General features: G+C 46.5%; 1 protein-coding gene and 1 pseudogene across 2 annotated transcripts in view; one reads left to right on the top strand and one right to left on the bottom strand.

Moving 5' to 3' along the window:
• NHS (NHS actin remodeling regulator) overlaps nucleotides 1–13,318 on the top strand; it is a 338,916-nt gene that overhangs the window by 69,212 nt on the left and 256,386 nt on the right. The window lies entirely within an intron of this gene.
• Nucleotides 12,276–12,750, bottom strand: LOC145713617 (small ribosomal subunit protein uS17 pseudogene; annotated as a pseudogene).

The following is a 13,318-nucleotide window of genomic DNA, read 5'->3' as shown; positions in this document are numbered from 1 at the left end:
AGGGAGCCATTCCTTCTCCAGCAGCCTCTAGTGATTAACGGGGTGGGGCTGAACATCCCTGCTCCTTTTTTGAAATGCACGCTCATCAAGTTGCCCGCAGCCTCAGAAAGGCTGTGGTCTATACCCTGGTCGGGGCAGGCGGGGATCGGGGGCGGCCGAGCGCGCCAGCGTCACATTCTGAGGCCCCGCCCCAGATCTACTGAATCAGAATCCGACTTTGTGTGTGTGCAGTGCGTGGGCGCGAAAATTTAACATGTGCTGCTCTAAACCACTCTTCTCAGCCTTAGCTGCACATTGGGTTCAAAAGCGATCGGTCTGGAATGTGCCTGGGCATCGGGGTGTTTCAAAGCTCCCCAGGTGATTCTGGTGTGCAGCCAAGGTGAGGAAGCACTACTCTAAGTGGCTGTGCCTCTGTCCCCCCTGCTCCCCCCCCACCACTTTTTAGGGGAGATCACAGGGCCTGCTTTACAGGTGGCTGGGACGATTCGGGAGGTAACACTGGACCAGCCAGCACACCGCGGTCACCCAGAAGTCCTTCTCCTTTTCTACAACGTCACCGCATTTCCCCCTGCCCTTCCCAACTTCTCATTTTCCTGCTTCCTGAAAAGAGAAGTTTCTTTTGGTCCCAAGTAGCAGCATGTTGGGAACTGGGGGCGAAAAGGATTTGGAAGTCCTCCTGCATTATTTTCATGCAGAACTCTCTGGTTGGCTGTCTCTGTGTTTTTTTGCAACAGTACAGGCAGCTTCTTTTGTTCCTGTCGTTGTCGTTGTTGTTTCTTTGTCGCGGTTCATTTGTTTATTTGTTTGGAACTGCCAGCCGGTGGGAGCCCAAGTATGGGGAAGAATGAGTTTGGAAATATTTCCTTCCTGGTACTTGTGCTGGAATCCGGACCGAGTTGTGTCTCCGAAACTCTGGAGGAGTGTGTTATTGCTGGTCCTGTGTGCGTCACCGCCCCCGGGGCACAGCAGGCGTTTCATGTGGACGCAGGCTCGTCTTTTATAAGGGGTAGGTACGGTGTTTTTAAACAGGTCTCCTGGTTTGGGCACCGCACACAAAGTTGGCAGAGACTCATTTTGCTTCCAGCTTTTCCCCACTGAGCACAGCTAGAAACCCCCGAAGTGATGCAGGAGATTCAGTGATGCTGAGAGTCCCCGGCTCCAGGGTAACTGTCACTGTCACTTCTGACCTCATGGTGCTCTTTGGCTGTTTTGTGTGTTTTAGGTAAGCGAAGGGCCCAGTTTGTACTCTTTTGTGTGTGGCTTCTTCTGCCCAGTATGAGGTTTGTGAGGTCCACCCACGTGGTTGTGTGTAGTTGTAGACGACTGGGAGCAAGGATGTTCACCAAATCTTGATCTTGGACTCTTGTCAGAGTTCGGACTTGAGTAAAAACTAAGTTAAAAAAAAAATTTTTTTTATCCTTAGTCTACAAGCATAAGACCTGTTAAGTGAACAAAATTTGAAAAATAAAGATCAACAAAATATAAAAAAATAAACATAGTCTCTAAATCTATCACCCCAAGAGAGTCTCTCAGTATTTTTGTGTATATCCTCCAGGTTTTTCCCTGGACGTATTTTAATAATTTGGACTTAGAGTCTACATACTGCTTTCTAAACGGTTTTTTTTTCACTCACTAGAACAAGAATATCTTACTGTGTCCCCAAATATTCTTCAACAGCATCTCCTTTATTGGTTACATGGTTGGTCTTTGTATAGCAAAATTAGGCTTAATATATTTTAAACTTTTTTTGCATGAGATTTAGGAACTGCTTTAAACAGCTTTTATGGTCATAAAAATGCAATCAGTCAGTAACATCGCCAAGTCTTCTGAAGGAGAACAGGCTTTACTTTTTTCCCTCATGGCGTACCCCGAGCTTGTGGGTGCCAGTGAGGAGCTGGGTGGGCATAGCTGTCAAGATGGGAAGGTCTCCATGTGCTTCTGAAATGAAGGCCACTATTAAATGCCTAATGTCCTGCTCTCTGGTTATTTTCAGAAAGTCAAGAGCTAAGGGGTGATTTTTCATGAACTCACCTCGAGGTCAGAATTATGAATTTTCTCTTTTCTGACTGCCCCAAAGTCAAACTGTGTCCGCTGGGCATTCGGGACACAAGATCCTAATTTTCAAAGCACGCCTTTTTATTTTTGTGAAGTAATCTGTTAACTAGCACCTGTGGGCATCGGTTGCCTCTTTTCCTTGTTACCAAAAGGGATTCAGTGGTAATCAGATCCCTAATTCTTATGGAGTCTTTTAACCAAGAGCCAGAGAGACAGGTGAACATTGTAGTTTTTATAGGGATACTCTTGGAGTGTTTATAAACCACAGAACTACTTTGGAGAACTTTAAAGCACTTTGAGCCAGTAAGCTCATTAATGATGAGGAAAAGGAAATAAAATTTCATTGTCTTTATACGCATGCTATGGCTGAAGTCCAAGTAATTTTGGCTCATATCAACATTTGCTGGCTAGCAGTTTGGGAACAAATAGACACAGTATTAGCAAGATTTGGAGTCAACAGTAAAATTTGGACTTTGGCCATGCGTGCGCGCGCGTGCACATACGCGTGCACACACAAACACACACACACACACACACACACACACACACACACACCCCAAACACACACATGGGGTGAGGGGGAAGAATTTTCTAGTCCTTTCTTCTTTAATCATAAAACAAGAAGAAACTGCTAGATCTGGAATTCTTTGAGGTCCTTCCTTATGTGTACCCTAAAGGGGTATAAAACTGTTTCTGCATAGAAAGGTGTTTGTTGATTTCATACAGGAAGTTACGGGCCTCCCTGGGACTGCAGAGGTCTTTAAACTCCATCGTTGTGCCAGCCTCTTCCCCCTAGCCTTGTTGAGGTGATCTTTAAAACTGGGTTTTAAGGGTTCTTTCTGACCTTCTTGTGAAGTAAGTATGGCACTGTATTTTCATTCATGGCAACCTCCTGGGTAAAATGCTGAAGAGAAATGTGTTCTAGGACGTTTGTAATTATACTAGAAAACGTTTTAGTCGGAAATTTTCTTACTATGATCGCAGTATCTCCAAAAGTTTTCACTGGTGTCTAGGAAAAAAATCTTCCGACTTGTTAGATACTCCTGTGAGCGGCAAGGACGCCTTGATATTGCCTGATGCCGCTTACCTCTCTCTCTCCAGCTCTGGGGCTTTGGAGTATTTCATGGGTGTTATGCAATGCTAGAAGTGGATGGGATTTCTGAGATGATAATCTGGGGTGGGGGGACGTGATTTTATATCTTTGTGTTTGCTCTTCTGAGAACGAGAATAATCCAACTCCGTTTCTCCTCTCACGAATACCTACGGTGGTTTGGGGCCGCTCTGTGAATTCCCGCTCACACAATGTCATTTCAGGATGAGGGAGCCCAGCGTGCACTCGGAGTGAGACGCCCGCGCTCCCCAGACCTGCTTATGGCAACATGTTCCTCATGAACGAGGCTCCTCTCCCGGTCTCACGCTTCCTTAACTTTGATCTCTTACCTCTGAGCTTTAATGAGCAGGGGCTTTCTAGGAAGATCAGGAGAATTTCTGTTCATCTGTGTCCTGAGGAGAGGGGAGGCGAGGTACCTACGTGTGCGTGTGTGCACGTGCACTCGGGTGTGCAAATATATGTTCAGGTGTATGTGTGCACACACGTGTATTCGTTTATGTGCACCTGTGAGCGTGTGTTGACACGTGCACGCCGCCCGTTCTGAGGTCTATACTGTGCCCTCCAGAGGTGAAGAAGCCTACGCGAGGTCACACAGCTAGGAAGTGGCACAGCTGGGCTTTACACCCAGCCTGGCTGTCACCAGCTCTTCCTTGGCATGCTACACCGAAAAGGATGTCCCCAGGGGAAGTGAGACCTCCTCACCTTTTTCCAGATGAAGGCGAATCTTGTTATGACCCAGCTCACCACCCGATGGCTGTGGGCCCGATGCTTTACTGAGCCATCCCAGGAGCGGACCTGGGAACCTAGAGTGGTAGTGTTCATGTGTTAGCATCGGAGGCTGTGAGTGGAGCATGTTGGTAGGCCGTCTAGGGCCGATTTTCGGTATTAGGTTGTATGAATGAGACAGACCTCGTGACCTTGATCACTTCCTATTGCCGCCTCCCCTTCTGTGTCTCTGCTAGAATACGCTTAAGTACGTGCTTGAGGAACCAGGAAGGAAAAGGGAGGCGTACCATTTATATGAAGTTCAAACCCAGGCAAAGCTAATCTATAGAGATAGAGGTTAGAAGAGTGGTCATCTCGGGCAGGGCCCAAGGCAGTCTGCTGGGACCCTGGAAATACTCCATGTTTTCACCCAAACTTTCACCAAACAGTACCCACCCATATTTTCTATCCACTGCTAACCTGGCTGTAGATAGATGTATGCGATGATCATTTGAGCTGTAGACTTGAGATGTCTGCACTTTGCTGTACGTATGTGACCCCTCAATAAAAGAGTAAATAGAAAGGGAGGCATCGATAGTAACCCGGGCCAATATCGTAGAAGCCGGGCCGGGAATGGCAGGAAGGAGAAACAGGCGTATCTGAGAGTTAAAAGAAACACCAGTCGTACGTTGAGAGACATAGATAGTTCTTAATCTATAAGAATCAGAAGTCATTTCCAGGAAGACATAATTGCTTGTATTCAGCAGATGTGAATTTTATTGCTCTTAATTTCTTCTTTATTTTCGTGATTTGTATCCTGGCTTCCCCCAGCCCTGGCCACTTGTGTGTTTGGCCTGCCTTCATTTGATCATGGCTCTGCCTTTTAAAACGGTTGCTGCCGCCGCCGCCTCCCCCCAATTCGGAACGACTTACAAATGTTTGAACAGAGAAACAAAGACAGAATATGGGAGACATGGTCTGGTTTGTTGCAAATGGCTTTTCCTGCCAAGCTGTGGGGAACGGTATTCGGGCCAGCTTTGCTTTCCTAATTGGAACCATAGCTCCACAGATTGCCTTTAGATTGCAAACCGGAGGGCCCGCCGCCCTCCGGGACCGTTTCACGCCGGGCTGCTGTGCACCAGGGTTCTCCCTCTCGTTGGCCTGTAAGGGGCACGGCGGAGTTGCCTCATCAAGACGGATGACTCTGAAAAGGAAGTAGCAGAACCCTAATCCTCTCTAGGCTTTATACATCTGTGCCGCTCTCTTCCTGCGCCCCCCTCTGGAGCTGTCATAACAGCAACAGTTAACGTTTACGGACAGCTCACTACGTGCCTCATGCAGTTCTAAGTATTTGGCACGCATTAATTCATTGCATCCTCACGAGCTCCGGAAGCTGGCATTGCTGGTCCCCTGTTAGAGACAAAGTTAGACACAGGGAGACGAAGTCACTTGCCCAAGGTCACATAGCTGGTGAGTGACAGAGACGGCATCTCCACCCAGTCTGGTTCCAGACTCTGAGCTCCCATCCACTGTCTAAATAGAATCCGTTTCCACCGTGGTGACCCCCACAGCTGTCGCCACACAGGCTGGACCTGGGCTGTCTGACACAGCAGCCGCTCGCTGCATGTGGCCGGCGGGCACTCCAGACGTGAGGTGCTCTAAATGTAAAATACACACCGGGTTTCTAAGCCTTGGTGCAAGCCACGACTGTAAAATAGATCATTACTGCATGTTTCTATCGATTGCATATTGAAATACTATTTTAGGTGTATTGGTTTCATGGAATGTATTATTAATTTCACCTGTTTCTTTTTACTTTTTTGTTTCACGTGGCTACTAGAAAAGTTAACAGTTTACACGTGGCTCACATCGTGGCTCCATTTCGGTCTCTAGCCCTGAGCTGAACCTTCTTTCCACCTTGCTCCAAATACACTAAGATTCTCTTCCAGCACGGTCATCGGTAAAATAGATCTGGGACTGACATGCCACAGATGACATTTCTTTTACTGCCACCACCTTGCTGCTGCTGATGTACAATTAAGCTTTTTTTTTTTATACCTGAGGGAAAGATCCAGACCTTTAACGAATGTCTGTTAATGTACTAGCTGTGGTACCAGGTCCTTGAATGTAATGGTGGCATTTAATCTTCATCATTCTTCTATGAGATCAATATCGTCAGCCCCATTGTACAGACAGCAAAACCAAGGCTTCGTCTAGCAACTTGTCACAGTTGCTCTTGCTAACCGTTGGGCCAGGATTCGGATATGGGTCATCCGATTCCGGCTCTAGTGACAGTTTGCCCCCAGTGGACCTGCCTTGTATAGTATGTATCATCCTACATGCTTTTCTCATCTTTGTTCAATCCTTATGGGAAGGGAGTGTGACCCATAGCAGGTCCCAGTAAATGTTCAGAGAACTGAATTGCCTTAGTTCCGTTGTGTGAGAGGTCTCGATTCGACTATTCGCCTGCAACGTTTGGTATCTGCTCCGTTATTTCTCTTTTAAGAGCTATGGCTAGGTCACCAAGCTTGTGTCATTGGATTGTTGTTTATTATTTCCCCATGACTTCCTGTAGAAATTTCATTCAATAAGATGTGTTAAGTATAGTACATTTACTGTGCTAAGCCCTGCGAATCCACAGGAGGCCAGTAGGGTTCCTGCCATCAATGAACTTATGGTCTAAGGTGAGGTAGAGATATGGCAAGAGGACATTGCGATGAACATTGTTCCTACATTGCTAAGAGTGGGTGAAAGGGGCTTGGGAGCACGTTGTTGGAGCATCTCATTTAATCTTAGAGCTCATAGAAGGTTCCCCAGAAGGAGAAGGAAATGCAAAGTTTCAGTTGCAGGTTAGTGAAAATTAAAATGTGACTTTTTTCCAAGGACCCTCTGAATTCCGTTCATGAGATTTTACTGTGGAAACAGAAAATGGAGGCTTTATGGAGACAGGAAGTGGAAAGCAGTGTAAATCTGAAGCCATTCTAGGGACCCATCATCAGGGCTCGTGGTTTCCGGTGCAGTGAGTGCTCTACCATTGGCTGGACTCAGCTTCTCTCTGGATCCTTCCCTTTTATGACCCTGAATCAAAGTCTGGCTTGCTTCTGTGTTTTCTTTTAGCTTTGACTTCGACCCGTAATTTCTTCCTTCTTGCCACGTCTCAGTTCACTTTCTGGAAGAGGAGAGAGAGAGAGCGCGGGCCTGCTTGACCCAGATCATTTAAAGAAAATCAAGCCATCCCATTGGCTGCTGACCAGCCAATAGTTAGGCTACTCTTGAATCTAGTGCTCACCCTTGGTCCAATCAACTATGGCATGAGGAGGGGCAGGGAGATAAGGTACGAAAAGTAGCTGTTGAAGTAATCTTCCTACACATCAACCTCTTCTGGGATGTTAGACATTTTATCCAAGGATGTGGCATGGCATCAGATCACTGATTTAGGAAGTTCTTTTAATACCTAGAGAAGTAATATACAAGTTGGAAAAATGCAGGAGCCTGTCATTTTCATTGTACCAGAGCAGGTCTGTGGATCCCTTGCTAGGGATTGTGTTAGCTGTGGCTTCACCATGCTTGTAATGCCATGCCCTAGAACATCATCATTTCTTTGTTGTTAGGGGCCTAGGGTATTATTTCAATATTTAGGAATTGTCCCTCTGTCCTTCCCAGCAACGACTAGTTATTGAAATATGTCCTCATTGCTACAGGTAGATAGCTCATTCATTTCTTCTTCAGAAATCCATCCAGGTAGGCCCTCTTTGGGACAAGGATTGAACCTAACCTGGAAACCTCCCTTCCACCAAAATGGTCTGTGGATAGAATTCCTTAAGTCCGGGAAAAAAATGGCATCTTTAGTTTCACTAACCGTAAACTGAAACTTGATATTTCCTTCAATTCCAAAAAGACACAGACCACAGTAGTGCTACCTGTCCCTGTGACTTGCTCACTGATAGAAATCAAAGGCATTTCTGTATCATATTACAGTTTCTGGAGATATCTCAAAATATGCCCATTACATAAAAATCCTGGTGGAGTAGTAGGCTCACCACTAGACCTTGTTATTTCGTGTGTTGATAAACACACGTAATATTCTGTGACCCAATTTTCTGGTTAGTATTTGGATAACTGCATTTCGACACAATTTATTTGCTTTACAATCATATATGTTGTAATTTATACATTATGAATTCTGAGAAGGACCCATAGGCTTCACCAGTCGACCAAAGGGGCCATGGCATGGCAAAAGTTAGGAACCTCTGCTCAAGGCAGTAATCCTATGCTGCATGTACTCAACCCTGGAGGCCACTGCTCACTCTGGGGTCTCTAATTCACTGGAGCTATACTGGTGTGTATTAGTCTAAAGGAGGGAAAGCCTGATGCTGAAATCCTACAGTGGTCCTGGGGAGACTGATTCAGGTGGTTTGTAGTCCAGGGACAAAGCCATGCAAGGAGCGGAGCAGTGATTTAAAGAGAATGGTGGCAGGAGGCTTTTCTTTTCTTTTTTAAAAAATATTTATTTATTTTTGAGAGAGACAGAGACAGCTTGGGCGGGGGAGGGGCAGAGAGAGACAGAGACACAGAATCTGAAGCAGGCTCCAGGCTCCGAGCTGTCAGCACAGAGCCCTATGCGGGGCTGGAACCCATGGACAGTGAGATCATGACCTGAGCTGAAGTCGGACGCCCAACCGATGGAGCCACCCAGGCGCCCCAGGAGGCTTTTCATTAAAGCCACCCTGATGTATCCACCCCATGGTATATGTATGAACATGCTCCATGGAGTGCATGTCTGTTGGTATGGCGTTGTTCTGGCCCCAGATGTTTTATATTATGGACTGATATGAGCCCTTAAGTTGTTGCCTCCCTTCCCTAGTTTAAGAGGAAGTAGAGTGGGCACACTGTGTGTAGAAGCCCAAGTCTGAGTCTTTGGGGCCCTGTTGATTTATAGGCCAGTTGATGTCATTGGAGCTCATTTGGGCTGGGTTATCTATGCCTTCTCCATTGGAGAGCCAAGTAAGAGAAGCTGCTGGGTGGTGGGATAAAGGACTAAACTCAGGACAGGAAGAGCCACAGAAGATCTGGATGGGAGGCAAGTTGAACACTCTTCACGGACACCATCTTATCATCGTCCCGAGCCACTGCCAATCCCATTCTAGATGGGCATTAATGTAGGTTAGCTCTGAGGTGCCCCAATACCTAGACTCAGGACGACTGACTCCCTCCCTATTCTAGTAACAAGCAATCCATCCCCTCACTCTGCTGGCAAGGAGTTTACAAGCTCAGTTAAGCAGCTGAATGAGGGCTTGAAGGTTGGTGGGGGAAAAAAGAGCACAAGTTTGGTGTAATGAGGCTGAGGTGCTAGTTTGTACTGTTCTAGTGGCAGCTGTGTGATCTTGGGAGTGCCATATTGCTTCTGTCCACTTCAGCTTCCTCATCTGTTAAATGAATTCAGTAAGTCCCCTGCTTAGAATTATTATGAGCATCAAAGGGTCTGAAAACATGTGGGGAAGAAAAAACTTTGTGAGAGCACCGGGGAGTGGCATAAGGCACCTGTGGGCTCTATCACAAGGGCCTCGTGGCGATTTCATGTTCTCTTTCCACCGAATGTTCATCCAAGAGAAGAATCTGAAGGGCTGAGGTTCCTTTTATGCCTGGAATACCTTTAGTGGTCATCTGCCAAGTTGCAATGAAAGGGCTTAATTTTATGCTCAATTAGAGTCCTTGTTGGTTTCTACCCTTACTAGGTTGAACTCCATGCTTGAGGATGAGGGACTGGAGAATAGGTGGATTTCCTTCTACTCATGGGTCTAATTTGGCCATCACAGATGGTCCCAGAAGAGAGGGAATCATGGGCAGCCGTGAAAAGCAATAATGGAGTCCCCTCTTTGATTTCCCTACCTACTACCCTTGTCAGGGGCTAGCTTCCCCAAAAACTGGGAGCTGGAATACTAAGGGTTTGGAGGGATCAAATGTAGTTTCTCATCCAAAAAAGGGCTGGGAATTGTGGAGTTAAAAAAAAAAAAAAAAAAAGGAATTTAGCTATTGATCTGGACTAACAGCCAGCTCAGTAGCTCCCACTGGCTACCTCCCAAGACCCAAGAGTGATCCTCCTCCTTGTCCTAATCCTCTTTGTTCTCCTCTTCTTCCTCATTACATCACCATCACAATCCTTGCATATTCCATAGCTCACCGCCACAACCACACTCAGTTGCACTTGGCAACTGAGGCTTAGAGAAGCCAAATGACTTGCCCACCGACAGACCTGGTTGGATGGTGTCATTTAATCTTTTGTCATCTCTTGGTTTCCCATCCCAAATGGTATCAACCCTATTGCTCTGTTCCTGTAAATCCCAAGTTGGAGTTTAACTGCTTTTGCTGGATGTGGCGGTTGAGCCCCTCCCTAAATGCCATCACATTGCTTCTAAAGAGAGACGTGCCATGAACTGCAAGGGGGCCCTCAGTTTGTAGCCAAGGCAGGAAAAACTCAGTTCTTCACTGGATTTCCTGGAGATCTTTGCAGACAAGTAACCCCCTCATGAGAGGAAGAAATTCAGAATTTGCAGAGGGGACGCGGAATCCATTTTGTTGCCTGTCACCTCCACCTGCCAGGTACCAGAATGGACGCTATGCCTTTTTGAGGTGGGCAGGCCAAGGGGGTTTTGGTTTCTGGCCCCTGGAAAGTCTTAAGCTAAATTATAGAATGAAGTCCATTTGTTAAGCCAGAAGAGTTTGGGTGACTGGTTTACAAAGTTGTGCCCGTTGCGAGGCCTCTGAGCCAATTTAGATAAACCAAGACGGCAAACAATTGTCTCAGGGAAGGGGAGAGGGGAAAGAGAATGGAGCTGCTATCGTTTAATCCAGGCATCCTCAAATCCATGTTGGGGATCAATAAACTGAAAACAAGAAGCAAAAGCTTCGGAGAAGGGAACCAGTTGCAGCTGGCAGAAGAAGCCCGCCATTGAAACTGGTAATGCCATTTTAATTAGGCTAAACCATGAATGAGAACTGTGTTAAGACCTTCTCCTTGGTGCCCTGGGTCGCTAGGAGAGAGAATGTGCTTCCTTTGTGTGCTTTGCCAAAGCCCACCAGCTGCCACCTTGCAGGAGAGTTACATCTGAGTCACTGGTTTCCAAAAGGGTGACAAGTAGACTGTGTGTGGCTGAATGAGAGGGGCCTGTCTTTCCTTGATCCTGCCAGCTTGGTCCTGGACTTGAGCCATCCTGGCAATGGCCCTGATTTGTAACCGGGTTGGATGTTTCAAGAAGCTGTTATGAAAGCTGATTGGAGGACAGGAAAAATAGGGGTGGAGCAAGAAAGCTGTAAGACTGGGCTGGGCTTTTTGAGGATTCAGAAGTCCAGTTTTCTTTATCTCGTCACTTCTCAGGTTAACACTTTATAAGCTGATAGGGTCTTGCACTCCTGAGGGGCTCAGCTGTTGATGATGGCGATGATGATGAAGATAGTAATAATGATGATAATGGTAATAAAAATGAGTGCTCACTTAACAGCCACGTTCTATTTGCCAGGCACTGTTCTAAGTGCATGACATCAACGACCTTGGCCTTCACTCTAGTCCTTTGATGGGGGTTCTACTATTATCTGCAGTTCAGAGATGAAGAGGAAGCACAGAGAGGTTAAGTAATTTACCTGAAGACCCATAGCCAGCAAACCAGGGTTCAGAGCCAGGGACTATGGCATTTTGACTAGAGATAGATCTTGGGGAAAGCTCCCCTGGAGGCTTTGGACTCAAGTGTGAAGAATACCATCACAGAAGAACTTCAGACTTCCAGCTTTAGGAGGTCAGGAACCACATATGTCATGCTCACTGGGATATCCAGCACAGAATATTCTAGGCACAGTCCTTGTGCTCGTGCAGTGCTTGCTGATTCATTGATTTTTAAAAGCTTAACCAAGTTTTAGTACATTTTTGTAAGTTATGTATTTTAGACAAAATCACATTAATAGCCTGAAATCAAAATCTTAAGTACAAAAATGATTATTTCCTGGGACCATTGGTTTTTGATAAGGTAGACAAATGTGCTGCCAGACATGAAACTTCGTTCCATGCAATTTCATGGATGAATGCCTACATTTGTGTTTCTTTGTTCACTCATTCATTCCATAAACATTCCACTGAGCATTTACTGTGCACCAGGCATTGTAGTAGGTGTTAAAAGCAGAAAGAGTAAGGTGAGGTCTTTGTCCACGAAGAGCTCCTAGATGGAGATATGTGCATTCATAGGTCAATGTTCATACACGTGTGTACACACGGATACCACTTTGGTCCAACCTTTCCCCTTATTTTCCCTCGCCTGCTGTCTGGGTCTTGCCTAAGGCTAAGACCTTCCGTGTTTGTCTGTATTTTTTGATTGGGAAAATTCTTTTCTTTGGGGGTGTGGGCAGACGTCTAGTCTCAGAACTTCTGGAATTGCTTCTTGGTGCCAGCGGCCTTTGTGATTTTGAGCACGATGAAATGTACAGTCTTGCTCAAGGGCCGGTCCTCGCCCACTGTGACGATGTCGCCAATCTGGACGTCCCCAAAGCAGGGGGACAGATGCACAGACATGATCCTGTGGCGTTTCTCAAAGCGGTTGTGCTTTCGGATGTAGCAGAAGTAGTCTCGGTGGATGAGTGGTCCTTTGCACCTTCATCTTTGCCACTGCACCAGACAGAGTCCGCCCTTGGATGGAGACATTACCAGTAAAGGGGCATTTCTCGTTAGTGTAGGTGCCCTCAGCCGCCTCCTGAGGTGGCTTGAAGCCCAGACCAATATTCTTGTACTATCGCAGGAGCTTCTCCTTGCTGGTTTCTCCAAGCAGAACCCTCTTCTTATTTTGAAAGGTGGTTGGCTGCTTTTGGTAGGCACACTGAGTCTGAACGTCCGCCATCTTGCCGGCTGCCTGAAAAGAGGCTAAGACTTACCATGTTTTACGTGGGGTTACAATTTTGTTTAGTGCATGTTCGTGTGTGTACCTGTGCCTTCTGTTCAGTAAGGGATTATTAGCTACCTGAGGCGAGTTCCACTGCTAACCACCTTTGTGGCCTCTAGACCAGTGCCACTCCCTAAGTGTGGTCCATGAACCGGCAGCATTAGCATCGCTTGGGAGCTTATTAGGAATGCTGAACCCAGGCCTCACCCTCAACCCTACTGAATTTTAGTAGCTCTGGGGGTAGGGCCCAGGGATTTGTGTTCTGCCAGTTCTCCAGGTGATCCCAAGGCATGCTCAAGTTTGAGAAGCACTTCTAGGGCTGGAACCCAGGTCTTGTCACGTGTGGGTGCTTCATAAATAATCTTTGAGTGATTGCATGCACATTGACATTGAGTGGGGGAAGTGGGTTGATCTTACTAGGTCTGGGCATGCCTCCAGGTATCCATTTTGCCAAGTCTGAGGAGGCTGTGGGGCGATGGAGTCATATTTCTTTCCCTCTCGAAAAATTTGGATGGACGCACTTAAA

This window comes from Panthera onca, chromosome X (assembly GCF_046562875.1).
Source record: "Panthera onca isolate mPanOnc1 chromosome X, mPanOnc1 haplotype 2, whole genome shotgun sequence".
NCBI lineage: Eukaryota > Metazoa > Chordata > Mammalia > Carnivora > Felidae > Panthera > Panthera onca.
This window is presented reverse-complemented; position numbering and strand designations above follow the sequence as displayed.